Source organism: Rhinolophus sinicus, linkage group LG10, assembly GCF_036562045.2.
Source record: "Rhinolophus sinicus isolate RSC01 linkage group LG10, ASM3656204v1, whole genome shotgun sequence".
Lineage (NCBI taxonomy): Eukaryota > Metazoa > Chordata > Mammalia > Chiroptera > Rhinolophidae > Rhinolophus > Rhinolophus sinicus.
The window spans coordinates 39,099,192-39,114,288 of NC_133759.1; the positions used below are offsets into that span (position 1 = coordinate 39,099,192).

Consider the following 15,097-nt stretch of genomic DNA (forward strand, 5'->3'; position numbering starts at 1 on the left):
ATACAAGAATATTACTTGGTAAACATTTTTTTAAAAAAAATTTAGATCACCCTAACCTGATAACAAACTTACCCACAATGTTGAATATCCATATTAAGTGTAAACGGAAACCAGCTGTAATTTTTAATGCAGCGAATGGAGTGAAGTAATGTGCAAACCAATCCGAATGTTTATCAACCAAAGATTCCTCTGGGACTCAGTGCCCTGACTTTACGTTTTTTTTAAACATAGAGAGTCCAGCTTTGCTCATACTTGAATTATGTTCTTTGCGTAAGCCATGCAATTTAACTTTAACCCACCGGACTGAAAATAAAATGAGCTCAGACTGCAGAACAATGAAACTGTGAGCAAGCAAGAGCCTTAATAAAACTGAAAGATTCTCGCCTCACGTCTGGCTCTGTCCATCTCCAGCCTGCTCCTGCCTGATTATTTTGGGTTCCTGGTGCTTGACTCGTCCAAGTGGCAAAAACAGGTTAACATTTTCGTCATGGAAAAGGGACTCATCTTCTAAATTAATATTTGTGCACATGCCCTGAGGAGATTGGTGAGGAGCATGAATTTTTAAAAATCATACGTGAATGCATACCCTTGCCACTTGTAATCATGACAAAGCTTAAGTAATTCAAGCATGAGCATGGTTTTTTTTAAAAGTACAAAACAGAATTTACTAGGCAGAGAATGTCTGCCTCAACAAGCTCAGCCATCTGAGTGCTTTCAACTATAGTTCAAATTTGTTTCACACAAGCAGATTTGGTAAACAGGCCACGTTTGCTCATTGAGTGTTTTGGAACATCATAAAATAACCAATTCGTGGCTTTTAGGTTTGTTTTGACAGAGGGTGGACAGAGAACCTCACAAGGAGGTTTGGAAACCACGGGCCCTGGCATTTGGCTTACGAGTACCAATAAGGGACCTGACCACACTCACCACCTTGGTCCTGTAAAGAGGACATAGCACTACTCACTCATCTCATGGGAGCCTGATACGCGTTACTGTCCTTGTCACTGTCATTTATTATCCCAGGCAGAGGCGGCATCGACTTAGTTCTATGCGGTTAGCGTTGATTCCATATAGTGTCTATTTAGCCGATATAATAATAATTTGTGAGTGTTTTAATGTGAATGTCTAGCTTTCAGATGTCATTAATGGGGAATATCTGAACAGACGCTAATGGCGTCAAACACGCAGGTGTTTGCTTCAACCTCTTCCAACCCCACTGTAAGGACCCTGCTTTCCAGGTGACCTTATTCTAAATTGGTACCTTGTAACTCAGCATGATAGTCTCTCTAATTCTCGACCCCCATGGTAAGGGAGAAACTAGCCTAAGGACACTCCATTCTAATTTTCTGTCACTGTCAATACTAACTAGAGCTCATAGAGCAATGATGTGGGGGTGGGGAAGATGGTTCCACCATTGGTGTTAGACCATGAGCAACTGTTTCCATTAGAGCCACATTTATTTCTGGAATAGTTGTGGGGAAGAGATGTGCTCCAAGGAGAAGAGGACTCGGTGTGACTCAGGTATGACCAACCATCTGGACAACCCATCTCAGAGACTTTAAAGTGTATAGGATAGATCTGAGCTGCGTACTCTCCACACATTGAGCTAAAAAATCACTTGCGTTCTGGGGAAGGAGATGGAATGAAAGCTAGAAACAAAAGAGCAGGTTGTGAAACCTAGTACCTAAGTTAAGATATTTGAATACACTTTCTCCTTTAAAAACATTCTGGGGAATGTGAATGTTTTGCTAACCTGATCATTTTTAGCCAGTCCTTATAGAAAATAGAGGCGCTGGAAAACTAGCAATCCCAGAAAATATTAATTTATTTTTGCACGTGTTAACATGAACTAACATTAGCATATTCAGTGATGCAATAGGCAATGAAAGACTTTTGGAGAGATACGAAGAAGAAAAACGTAAATATTATGTATTCAAAATCAGTCTCATAGCATTTTATAAAAATGTTGGCTTATGTCCAGGATCTAAGGGTGGGGGTGGGTATGGTTTCTTTGTAGCTGAAGAAGGAGTAGAAAAGAATCTCTTCTATTTCCTTAAAAATAAAAGACTTCTTGTTTTATACAGCGTGGTAAATGAAATGCTTTTCTGTTTTTTACCTGCCGGCAGGATCTGGAGGAAATTTTTCTAGCAAGCTATGCTGTTTTTCTCTCTTTGGGGACATGGTGACACTGGTTTTGTAGCAAAACAGTATTTGCTTATTAGGCATTTTTTCAAAATCCTGAATAAACAGCTCCTTCCACATTTTTTTGTTCCACATATTAAATGTTTCATTGCAATTTGAGCTTCAATTGTGTGTGTGTGTGTGTGTGCGCGCGTGTGCGTGTGTGTGTGTGTGTTGATAGGAAGGATTGAAAGGGGATGCATAAGAATTCTTGAAGGTTTTTTTGTTTAAAAAATTAATTCCTACAATTACGTATTGGAGTCTCTACAGAAGGTGACTCCAATTTATTACATACAGCCAAACAAGGACCCATCAATCTTGAGCAGCGGGGGTAGGGAGGTGGTACTGAGGAAGACATGAAATTTGGTGTTTGAGTAGATGAGATTTAATTTTCAGAAAACATTTCACTCATAAAACAGATAGCACCCCAGTGTCAGCCCTGACCTTCGTGATGACAGTGTCATCATGCAAGCGTAGCTAAGATCAGCCTCAAAGTAAAACAAAGAAACATTGCATCTCAGCACAACACCATTTCCTCTCTTACAGTATGTACTCTCTCTCTGTCTCTCTCTGTCTCTCTGTCTCTCTGTCTCTATATATACATATACATTCATATATATGTGTGTGTGTGTGTGTGTGTGTGTGTGTATATCCTTTTGGATTCCTGTTAATAGCTCATTACTTTACATTTAGCTTTTGGGAGGGGAGGGAGGAGAAAAATCATTTTGCACGTCCTACGTGCTGAGCAAGTAGAGTATGTATGCTGCTGCACATCAACATTATTTAGGTCAGTATCCTAAGGACAGCTTGTATCGTTCATGATGGTAAGCTATACATCCAAAGGAACACAGCATCCACGTATGTTTCTGTCCTGGTTTTATTCTGCTTCTAAGTTTAAGCAAATCCAGTCACATTTTAATACAATCCCAGCTGAGGAGGTATCTGCCTGTTCTGTACTGCAGACACATTTAGCAGGATACATTTACACGCTTGTGGTTAGAGGTTATAGCACGGATACAGACAGCTGATCATGCATTCTTCTACAAGCCTGCCGGCACCGTTTAGGATTTTTAAAAATAATATAGAAATGCTAAACCTTTTATAATATCATTTTTTACTTTGCAATAGCTTAACAGATTTGTTTTGTTGCGATTGCTAGCAATTCTACTAAATTAACAGTCTATAAAATGCATCCCAAACCAGATACATACTGTATTGAAAGCTTTCTTCAAGAAGATATGACAGTATTCATTCCAGCTGATTTTCTTCCTTAGCAAAAGGATTGTTTGCTTCTCAGAAGCAGAAGGACACATTCATTGTGCAGCAGCTCTGCTTAAGTGTATGAAATGCCTCGTACTGTCTGGTTGCAGAATTTGGACTTTGCTAAACAGTGTTTAGCGATTGGGCTCATCTTGCATCACCAGTTGATGACATTTTTCTTTGTTCCCTCCTACCCAGTTGAACCAAGACTCTGAGGCTGATATGCAATGTCACTTACAACATTAATCAGATACTGCATTTAAGGTGAGCTGTCCCTTGCCTCCTCCTTCCCCAGTGCTTGTGTGCTGCATGCAATGCGTATCTTGCTCCTGCGAGCCTAAGATGGCAGGCAGGATTAGCCGTGCTTGTGCTGTGTGTGCATGCTGTGTGTAGAATTCATTCCACGTTGCCTAGTATTTCAGATGTGAGTATGTAAATGCTCTGTGTGCCCTATCATCTGGTGGTGAAGACTTGTTTTTGCCTCATTACAGCCGTAGATATTTCAATATCACCTTTCAGTTCCAATTCATTTGCTTCTGGATGTTTGCTTTTCATCACATTCAAAATAGGATTTTACTTTTTTTTTTTAACAAAGCCAAAAAAAAACCAACAACCCTATAAACAAAAACAACAACAAAACTCTGCTACCAGATGGTGTCTCCCCTTTCTTCTTGCATTTGCTATCTTTTAAATAATGTATGTTGTATTGTTAATTAATGTGAATATCAAATTAAACACTTGAAACTTACATATTTATTATGCAGGTAGGAGGCAAGGTGGAATCTATTTTTAACTCTTATGCGCTCCATGGTGTGCAAACAACTTGGTTCTCAAATTTGTATTTTCAGTGCTGGTATCAGTGGTTTGATTTTCAGCAAATGTGACAGTGGCCTTTGCAGTGGTCAGCTCCGGGCTTTGAACTCTCAGAGGAGGAAGGGAAAAAAATTCAACACACCACCTCTTTGGTTGCAGCCTCAGAGAAACCTTGGATGAGAAACTTCTTTTTTCAATCCTGTTTTCCTGTTGATAAATTCAGTTCTCATGATCACAGTACATTCAAGCTGTTCTGCGTATGATTTTGTGTGTGTGTGACAATTGCATCTAAAACTTGTGAGCAAGAAGACGGAGAAATCAGTTGGTCTCCATCGCTTTACATAAAAATGGCTGAGTGTCTTGTCATGCTAGCACTGCACAAAGTGATACATACAGGTAGGTTGAAATTTGCATGTTTTATAGAATTTGAGCCATGCAGCAAGATATTAGCTGGATTAAAATATGACTTTTAAAACAAAAATTAAATAAGACAATTGTAATTTTTTGTGGGGGGTGGTTATTAAATTGGATAGCCTTTCCTATTCAGGTACTATAGAAATATAGAGAGCTTTTATAAATTTATAAAATGATTCTGCTATAAAAGTGAGATGATTCCTTTTTAAAAAATCATATATATGATAGGTGTGGCGCCATTAGACAACAAAAGAATTTTTTGAAAAGTCTGTTGATTCGGCTCCATTTTATCTTGAAACTAAAAATAAATGGGTTTCTGGAGATAATTTCAAAGAGCGCAAACAAGCTTAATATGAAACATTTAAAATATTTAAATTTTAAGAAGCGGTCTTTAAACGTGTTATATGAAAGATGAAAATAAAAACTTATATGCTTCCAAATTAATTTTAGATAATATGCAAGAATAAATACACTATATATCTATTATTTGGGGAGATGAAGTATTATAATTTTTAAAAGGGGAAATATTAAATGTAGATGGCCCTGTTAGAAGAAAAAGAGCTTCACTGAATGAAACAGGGTCCCTAGGATGGTTCACTGCAGACCATACAGCTGTGGTTCTGTAAGTACCAAATTCTGACACTTTTCAAAATAATTTCATGGGCTCTTTCCTTTGAGGTTAACGTCTCAAATATATTTTAGTTTCAAATTAACACTGGGCCAGAACCTGTTTCCTTGGTAACCAAATCTCATTTAAAAATGCAATAACAGATATGCAAAAAATTGTCTTAAAAAAAGAAACAAATGTTTAATGAAACATTTACAGTTCTTTTTCCTTTCATATAGAGTCTGCACTAGCTTTATACATTTTTAAATGCGGTCTTCAAGCTTTAAAAACTGAGTCATATTTCTACACATATTGAGAAAGCTTGCACAATGAGAGCTTTTTTTTTATTCCCTTCCTTTGTGTTCAATACTTTCAAAATTAAGGTTTTCTTTGTAATGTGCTCCGGAATGCTGGTCAAGGTTTGTGTACAAAGGTGTAGTTTCATTATCACGAGTTCACCAGCGCCACTGAAACAAAAGGTATCTCAGAAATTCTGAGAATCAGAAAATGCTTATGCTCTTATTTTCCCTGATCCCTCCATTGGTAACCTCAGAGCTCTCGGTAGAGAAAGACCCAAACCCAAGCCCACCCCCCCAATGATAAGTGCACATTGAGCCTTTGTGGAAATGTCTTTGTAGGTATGTGAGGAGAAAGATGCTGTCAAACCAGAAACCTCCCTAGGGTTTGCTCCGATGTGAAGAACCTTGAGATTCAGAACCATTTATGTAAATAGTTGCTGTATTCTAGCAGTTTGTCTAATATTCCAAAGCACTGTAAAATCAAACCTCTTACGGGCTAAGGGTTTGTTGTGTTGTTGTTGTGTTGTTTTGAGGCCAACTTAAATATTTTGCTTGGAGTCTTCTCTGGCTCAATTGTATTAGAACATGATTCATGTCACAGTGATTTTGTTCTTTGGGTAGCATATCCTTCCTGCAACACCTTTTTTTTTTGGCTGTTTGGGAGCCATTTTCCTTCTTGCCTGTGCCTTAAAATGACTAAGTACATTTTGAATATAGCATCAATCAGAAGATCGTAAACTGAAAGGCAATGTCAGAAATCTGATTCAGTATTGCCTGTGTATTTTAGTAGCAATAGCATTAACAGTTGCAGTAGGATCAAGCTAATTGTCATTTGCTCTTGAGCAAATAATGAGCCAGGCATTTGTAATTAAAACACTATTGCTATTCAGAAAGATTACTACCATGTCTTCTATTTTGATAGGCCGGTGCAAATTAATCATTTTGAACCCATTTGAATCTTAATCACAAGATTAGATGGATGCAATAGAATTGTTTTACCATAAAAATGAATGCCTGGTAGATTCAACAGTGCATTTCTTCTTTATAAAATGTCGATCCTTTTGTTCTTAACTCAAGCATGGTTGCGTCATCTTGGAGATTTTCATTCCTAATAATTTTTTGTGTGTGTAGCATTTTTCATTTTTGTTGCTCTTAGTCTAGCCTAAGAGAGTTTAAAACACAATTCAAGGAGCTTGAAAGCTAAATAAGACTGTTGGGAAGTATATTGTATCATTGTCATCCTAGTAAATAGACCAGTGAATGGAAGAATAATTATTATTTATTACTTTGCTGTGTATTGCCTTAATGCCTTGCCTTCACACTTCACAGAAATGTTTACAAGGCACAAAGCTTTTCTAAACTTACCCATTTACAATTATTACAAGATTAGCCAAGAAAACTTCCTGCCAGTTGTAGAGGATGGCATTTACCCCTTTTCACTGTTTAGAAGGCTATGCTTAACCTGTTTACACTTTTTGGCGAAGGTGTTTATACTGGGCAGGCCAGAGCAGGTGTGCCAGAAGAATGTGCAAACAACTGCTTTGTTCTCACCAAAATGAAATGGGCAAATCTGTGGTTTTCTGCCTGAATGATTTATAGTATGAAATTCTCAACTCTTTTTTACTTTGGAAAATAGGAAATGTTTTTCCAAGCCTTAACTCAGGTTTTTTGTTTTTTGTTTTCAACCTGCCCATAGTAATGATCTGTTTAGTCAGGTAAATGGGAAATCTTACATTCAATCATCCAAAATATCTTCATGCAGATTGATATCTGTTGTGTCAATATCTTCTAATTAAAAGAGATTGCATCTCTTGCTACTAGAGTGATGTCGGTCTGTCTCAACAATTACCATGGCTCCCCATAGAGAGACTGGTAGCCAGACCATGTCTGAGAGCTGGTTGATACGGGGAGAAGAATCTAGAAAAAGATCTAGCACCTTTCTCTCTAATACTAAATCATGCTAAGCCTTTGAGTTCCTAGTTAACACATTTATTGAGCATCTACTATATGCCACGTATGTTTCAGAGACTGTAAATATACTAACGAACAAGAGAGACCAGGGCCTACTTCTGATGGAACTTCCTCTAGTGTGGTAGGCAGTAGAGAGGGGCATGGAATAAATGTGTAAACAATTTATTAAAGAAGACAAGTGTAAAGACAGAAAATTAAATTAAATTTTAAAAAGTAATGTGACATGTTGGGAGGAGAGTCACTTTAGCATGCTTGGCCTGAGATAGCCTCCCTAAGGGGGTTGGTATTTATGTAAGCTTCCCCTGCAGTGAGAAGTTGGGTCAGGCCCCCATGGCTGGTTTTAGTCAAATTCCTAGGACTTGGAGCCAGTGGTGTCATTGCCTTTGCGCAGTCCCAACCCAAAACTGCCAAAGAAGGTGCGGTGAAACTCTGGACATTGCAGCCCCAGGTGGTGATAAAATTCTTACACCGGTTCAGTGCTAACCCAAGAAATCCACAGACAAAGGCTTCTTGGAGCAAAAAAATTCTGGGAAGCTTTTCGCTTTATTTTTCATGAGAATTCCGGGCGTGGCCAAGCATTGAGATAGCCATGTCCTTTATTTTTTGTTTTCAAAGGCAAATGGTGGAAGGGTCTATCCCTCTTGCCAATAAATTGCCATTGTCCTCTAATGCCTAAAACTCTTCAGTTCTGCAGATGTCTTTGACTGTTGGTGGCTTTCTAAAGACCTTACTGGAGTGATATTTCTCTATCTGAACAAATATTATGAAGAAAATTCATCTTAAGAATTGGAACTCTTTCATGTCTTTTAGGTTAGTCAGCTGATGAAGGTTTGAGAACAAAGGGATAGATTTGGTATGTATACAAGTTAGAAACTATAAGGCCTTTCAAATGTTTCAGAAGCGTCTTCTAAAATCGATTCATAATTTAGTGGACTTTACTTATCACAAGTTAGAGGTGGCCTGGCTTGACTCTTTACGCTTTGGTTTTGATTAACCATGAAACATTCCACTTCATGAAGACTGTTGTAGTCCTTTCTAATAGAGTATCAACCATCAGTAAGAGAGAGAGAGTTTCAACAATTCAGTTCACTTCTTCAAGCATTTGTTGAGCATCTACTGTGTGACAGACACTGCTACAACCCAGGTAAAAAGTAATATGACATGAAACTCTGGACCAGGTTCCGACACTAGGCTAGGACATTGTATGAACAGGCACAATTGTGTGTCCTCTCTGTCCCAGAAAGAAATGAATGGTGGTGCTGTTCTCATAGTGGTCTTTTATACTGTTTTCTGAAGGCCAGCCTTCAGTTTGGGGGCATCTCAGCCAATGACAAGGGTGGTTCTTCCTTGGGAGTATGTGTCTCCTACTCATTACCTTACCAAGATGTCTTGGCACTTAATAAGCCACCGTATGTCTGGCTGCCCTGCTCCAAGCTGGTCTGCCTGCCTTGCCAGGTGACCTCCATAACAGGCTGCCACTCTTTCGTATTCATGAACAGATGTTAAGTTGAGAAGAGTTTGAATGCAAAAATTTGAATTTGTGATGCAGTCAAGATGCTTCTGCTCTTTTACCTTCCCTGGCTGACAATAGGGGGTCTCCCTGCCGGCTATTCTGCAGCAGCCTTTGTGAGCAGCAGGTACATCAAAGCCCAGTTGCCAAAGCACTTGTCTTTGTTAGGTGATCCCAGCATGGCTCTGCCATGGCCTAAATGTCTCAATGACCAGAAAATTGCTCTTTTGATCTTGTAACTCATTTTGCATCTTTCCCCTTCATGGCTTCTTTGCTTCTGCAACTATTCCTGCTCAGGATTTGAGACTTGCGCTCTGCGTCTACCCTCACTATATTTGGCCTTTGAAAGGGCTTTGCTTTCTAGTTCTGTCTTGTTTTTTAAAATGCCGGTGTAAATATTCTTTCTGCGTTCATAAAAAGAGTGAGAGTTTTCATGATTTTCTTTATATAATAAAAATAAACTTCTTCCTTACTCTATGGTCATTGCTGCCAAATGGATGTTTTGACATTCTTTTTCCTTTTGCCTGAGAAAATCTTCTACCCTGTCTGAGGCCTTGCTCTAATTAAAGCCTAACCATCCTGCCCATCTTCCCCAGAGCAGAGCAGGACTGGAGTCCCTGCCCCGAGGGCCTTACAAGCCAGTGAGAGGAGAAAACAAAAGCCACCCACTAAGAATGTGCTGAAATCCCAGAAGGGCAGTGCCTTTGTAATTTTTTTCCCTTCCTCTTGTTTCTTGAGCTGTGGAAGGGAAGAGGGGAACCTTTAGTAGGGAAAGAAAGGGGCGACAGCATTAAAAGGTTCTCTAGAAAATGCAGGATAGTGGGGAAACGATGTGGAAGAGAAGGGGATGGTCATCTGGGAGGCGAAATGGGGAGATGGAGATGACTGCAGACTGAGAGCGCAGCAGGAGGGAAGGGTTGTTGTGCAGAAAATACAAAAGAGGGAACAAAGTGAGCAGGAGGGAGGCAGGTGGATGGGCACACAAAAATGAGATGCTGTATGCCACACCCTTAAGCTGGGGTTCAGGGTGCAGGGAGAAAAAATGGGGAGGAGTTTCAATGAGAAAACAAAAGCTTAGGAGAGCCCCCAAAATGCGTATGACGGTGTGCTCTGATGTTCTGTCTGGCTTCACTCGTAATGTTGGCCTTACTGCTTAATTGTCCCACGTCGGCTATTACGAACAACCTACAGACTGAGGTCCTTGAAGGTGATTTAGCCCTAAGTCTTAGGAAGTCTCCATCCCATTTTACATGCTGAGGATGCCAGAGAGCCCCACCCCACATCACCCTACTAGATCTGGATTAACCTTTAAATGAGCAGTTTTCACACGTACCACTGCGACCTCGTACTTTTGGTCTTCCACAAAGCCCAGGCTGGAGATAGACCCAACACACCGGCTTTAAGCTACAGGTTTTAGAAACTCTTTTTTCCCAAAGCTGTGTTGCCCACAGCAGGCATGCTGCTCTGGGTTTGGAGCCCTCAAAGTCTGGCCTTCCTTGCTCTTCATCCTATCCAGCCCCTGGCCTGAATGCCTGGTAAGCCATCCCCAGTGGATATTTCGACTGTTTGAATTTGTTGGTCTCCAGGAGAACCACACCTGGCTGCCATAGCAGCACTCAGTGTTGTCATCATCCCTGTACTTCTTGTTTAGCGCTACTGGAATGTGAACCACAGACTTCAGCTGCTGTGTGGAGCTTAGGCCCACTTTATTCTATCATTGAGGGTACTGTGGCCCTGAGAAGTTGTGACTCTCCAAGTCACTAGGAGAGTTGAGTGGCCATGCTTGACTCCTAGTCCAGTGCTCTTTCTACTAAACCAAGCTGCTTTCAGTTTACACGGGAAGCCCACTTCTAAGCCAGGGGTTTCCAATTTTTTTTTTAAATAAAGGATTAGATAGTAAATATTTTAGGCTTTGTAGTTCGAAGCAAAATTGAAGATATTATGTAGGTATTTATATAACAACGGAGAAAAATTTCCACAAACTTTTTATTGGTTAAAATTAAAAATATAATAATATATAATATTAAGTATAATAATAATAATAGATGTTCTGCCATGGATACGGAAATGAGACTGAAGCTGTGTACCAGTAAAACTTCACTTATGGACACAGAAATTTGAATTTCATGTAATTTCCATGTCACAAAATATTATTCTCCTTTTGATTTTTTTTCAAGCATTTAAAAATGTAGTAATCATCCTCAGCTTGTGGGCTATACAAAAAGAGGTGGTGGGCCAAACTGGCCCATAGGTGATAGTTTGTGGATCCATTTTCTAAGTCAAAATCTGTAAACTGGGGGCCCATTGGCCACTCTACTCCACATATGTATTTTGTTTGACTTTAACAGTAGTTTTAATTGAATCAGTCACCAATGTTTTTGTTTTCTATTTTTGTAATTGTATTATCTTTTTTCCGTCTATTTATAAAAGTAAAATATATCTACTGTGAAAAAATTTGGAATGGTATCATTTTGGCATGTTTTTTTCAGTCTTTTATCTATACCTGGTGATTGTTTTCTAAGAATTGAGATAATATTTTCTGGACAATTTAGTGACTTCTTTTTATTTACTTAATATTATATCATAAGCATTTTATATAAAGTCTTTCATTAACATAATCTTTTAAAACTTTGTTATGAAAATCTTAAATATAGGTAGAATATGGAAAGACTAGTTTAATGAACCCCCATGCAGCAATCACTCAGCTTCAACATTTCTCAACTGCTGGCCAATCTTGTTTCATGTAAATACTCTCCTGAATTACTATTTTTTAAAAACCCATAAAATATAATTTTATCTCTAAGTATTTTAGAATGATTTTCTAAAAGATAAGGACACTAAGTGAAATCCCTTTTTCTTAGGAAATAAATGCTGAAATGTTGAGGGGTAAAAGAGAATGATGTCTGCAACTTATAAAAGGAAAAAAAATAATAGGTAGATAAATAGATAAATATAGAATATAGAATTTATAGAATATATATAGGAGTTTTTGGTACTATTGCAACTTTTCTATAACTGAAATATTTCTAAATAAAAAGTTTTTAAAATGTGGATTACTAAAAAAATACATTTAAAGATATAGATTTTTTTTAAAGAAAGAAAAATAACCACAGTATCATTATCACATGGATAAAAACAATAATTCTTTAGTAACATCAAATATCATAGTCAACATTCAAATTTATCCAATTAGGTCATTTAAAAAAAAACACAATTTGTCCAAAGCTCAAGTCCAAATAAGGTCCATACAATGCAATTACTATTCCTTTAAATTTCATTTAATCTATAGATTTCCCTCCCTCTCTTTCATCCTTGCCATTGCTGTAAAAATTTTGTTGAAGAAACAGTTTGTTTGACTCATAGAGTTTCCCACAATCTGAAATTTGATGATTGCATTCCTTGGTGCTGTTTTACATGTTCCCCTGTCTCAGAGGTTTCCTATAAATTGGTAGTTATAGCTAGAGACTTGATCAGATTCAGATTCTTTTTGTTTTTTAAGTAGTCAACATTTCATATATTTTATACAAAAATCCTGATTTGGGCTTCATTGGAAAATTCTGCAGAGCTGGCATACCCAGCTGGCAACAGTTGGTCTGGAGCTGGGTAGTGACCACCCCCACTCCCCATTTCCGTAGAACATGGATTATCCTTTAGGCCCCTATTCACATTACTTCCTGCCTGGCTCCCATGAGCTTTGGAAGTTGACACCCCTGTTCTAAACACTGCCTCTTCAGGGGCTTTAGTAGACTTCGCAACACAACATCACAAGAGGCCTTTCAGGAATGTGGTGGAGATTAGAAAAAATGATTTGGACAGAGATTTTCTTAAAATGCTTGAAAGGAAAGAGATAAGCAACCACATAACGGGAGGCCAAGTGATAGAATTTGGTGAGTGCCCATGATGAGGGAAAGAGAAAAGAAAAGTAAAACAATAAATTAAATCCACAGAGTGCTTTGCAAATATGGGAGGCCATGAGTTATAGATTCCTAACTCATGGTGGGAAACAGAAGAAGCAAGTGGGTTTAATAGAGATGATACTTAAATCTTTTTGTATGATAATATTGAAATTTTAAAAAAAGAAAGAGAAGAGGGGTACTAAATGTTAAATTGGCTAATAGTCCTAAATCAAAATGTGCAAGCAGGTGCTTGTAGCATAATGGAAATTGTAGAGATTAAAAGAAATTAGGTAGAAAAATGAGAACTGCCTCCTAAATAGGCCACTAGAAAACGATCAGGAGCCACGCTGTCGAAGAACTGGTAGAAATTTAAGAAGAGAGGAGAGAATCTTGAAAGTTTTAGGATTTTTTATTTTTTGTCATTAGCAAATGTATTAAAATGAAAAGCATTACAAAGACATAGAAAAATAAATCACATTTAGTTGTTTTGAAAAGAATAAACCTTTCCAGAAAAGAATAAACCTTTCCAGAAAAGAATAAAATTATGACAAGTTGGGATGTTCCTGGAAATTTCCAGATAGTTCCCCATAGTCAGAAGAATGATTAAGAGAGAGAATCTGCGACTGGTTATGAGGAAGGGTGGAAAATTTTGAAGGACAGGGTGATTATGTAAGTTTTAGGCTGTGGTGTTTAAAACTGTTGCCACGATATTTTAGTTATTAATAACAATTTGGGGAAATCTACTCACTTCTGGAGAAACATTTAGCTCTAATGAGAAAGAAATGCCACTGTTTGTAGATTCCCAAGTGGATGTAAGGAGCCATTCATTTGCTAAGCCTCTTAGGAAAGAAAGCCAGAGCCGATTTCACCCTTAACAAGCTGTTGACAGCGTCTGATCAAGGTACCACCTTGGAACATGTTAGCAGCACAGAAAGTGGACTGTGGAGTCAGAACTGTGTTTAAATCCCTTTATGTCATCCACCATGTGACTCTGGAAGCTAACTCATGGAAAATTTCTGGGGTATAAATGTTGCTTTACACAAGTAGCTATGATTCTTACAGCTTGGGCTGTAGAAACTTAGAGCTCTGAATACTCGACTTCCCGCACTAATAGCCACAAATGCTTACACTTACAGAGTACTTACTATGTGCCAGGCACTATTATTGTAGATGTTTTATATGTTACTATCCCATTTAATTATCAAAAAGCCCTACAAGGTAAGCATAATATTAAAATTAGCCCCATTTTACAGACAAGGAAGCCAAGGCACAGGGAAGTTGGTAATTTGCCTAAAGTTACATAGTGCGTGACCTTGTAAGTGACAAAGCTGGGCTTTAACCCCAGGCAGACAGAATCCAAAGGCAAAATCTGCTCTACCACTTCCCACTTCCAATCTCAAGGAAGTACAGAGAGCAATGCCCATGGTTTCTAATTTGTGTGCCTGAGTTTTGTTGGAGGTCCGAATGATTTTCAGTTTCCAAAAGCCTCAATGGAAACACGCAAATTTACAATGAGACTACAAGTTTCTTTAGGTTGGAATCCACGATTAACAACGGGTTAGCTCAGGTTTTGTAGAAGCCCTAATTGACGGTTAGTTACGTACAGAAAAACATTGCAGGGTCGTTGTTTTTTTAAGTGGGAAGATGAATCATTAGTTAATAAATGCAATTTAGTGGGATAGATCTTTGTAACCATGTGGCCTAGAGAGAGAGAGAGAGAGAGAGAGAATAAAAGGTGCTTGGCTTTGAGGATGTTGGGCACTGCTAGCGTACATGTGTGTGCATGTTGCCCAACCTGCCGGTCTTCAAAACACTACTTTTGTTTTTAATTGCATGATCCTTTCATTTGACTTTAAGCCCATATATTTTCCCTTATGTAAAATAAAAAAAGTTTTACAGGATTTTGTATTTAATATTGGAATCTACTGTATTCATCAAAATGATCATATTCTTAAAAACACGGTGAGGAACTAGGATGCAGAATTATAAACACGGTACTCCAAGCCAAAAACAGGATGTAAGTCGAGCAAAGAACAGACTTTCTACCCTTTCAAGTCTTAATCTGGGAGTGAATCCTTTCTAAAGAAAAATTTTAAATAAGACTCATACTACCAAAACACAGGATGGTTTTTTAAAAACAAGCAAA

General features: G+C 38.2%; 1 protein-coding gene across 4 annotated transcripts in view; it reads left to right on the forward strand.

Moving 5' to 3' along the window:
* The window catches only part of ZBTB38 (zinc finger and BTB domain containing 38), a 71,783-nt gene that overhangs the window by 14,175 nt on the left and 42,511 nt on the right, over positions 1–15,097 (forward strand). The window contains exons 3-4 of one of the 4 annotated variants that reach the window (XR_012489684.1): positions 3,640–3,705; positions 8,356–14,673. The exons of 1 other annotated variant lie outside the window; for it this stretch is intronic. The gene's annotated coding sequence lies outside the window, so the exon portion shown is untranslated. Of the gene's footprint in view, positions 1–3,639; positions 3,706–4,289; positions 4,651–8,355; positions 14,674–15,097 lie in introns of those variants that run through there. 2 more of the 4 variants (XM_019747296.2, XM_019747287.2) reach the window with 2 other exon arrangements.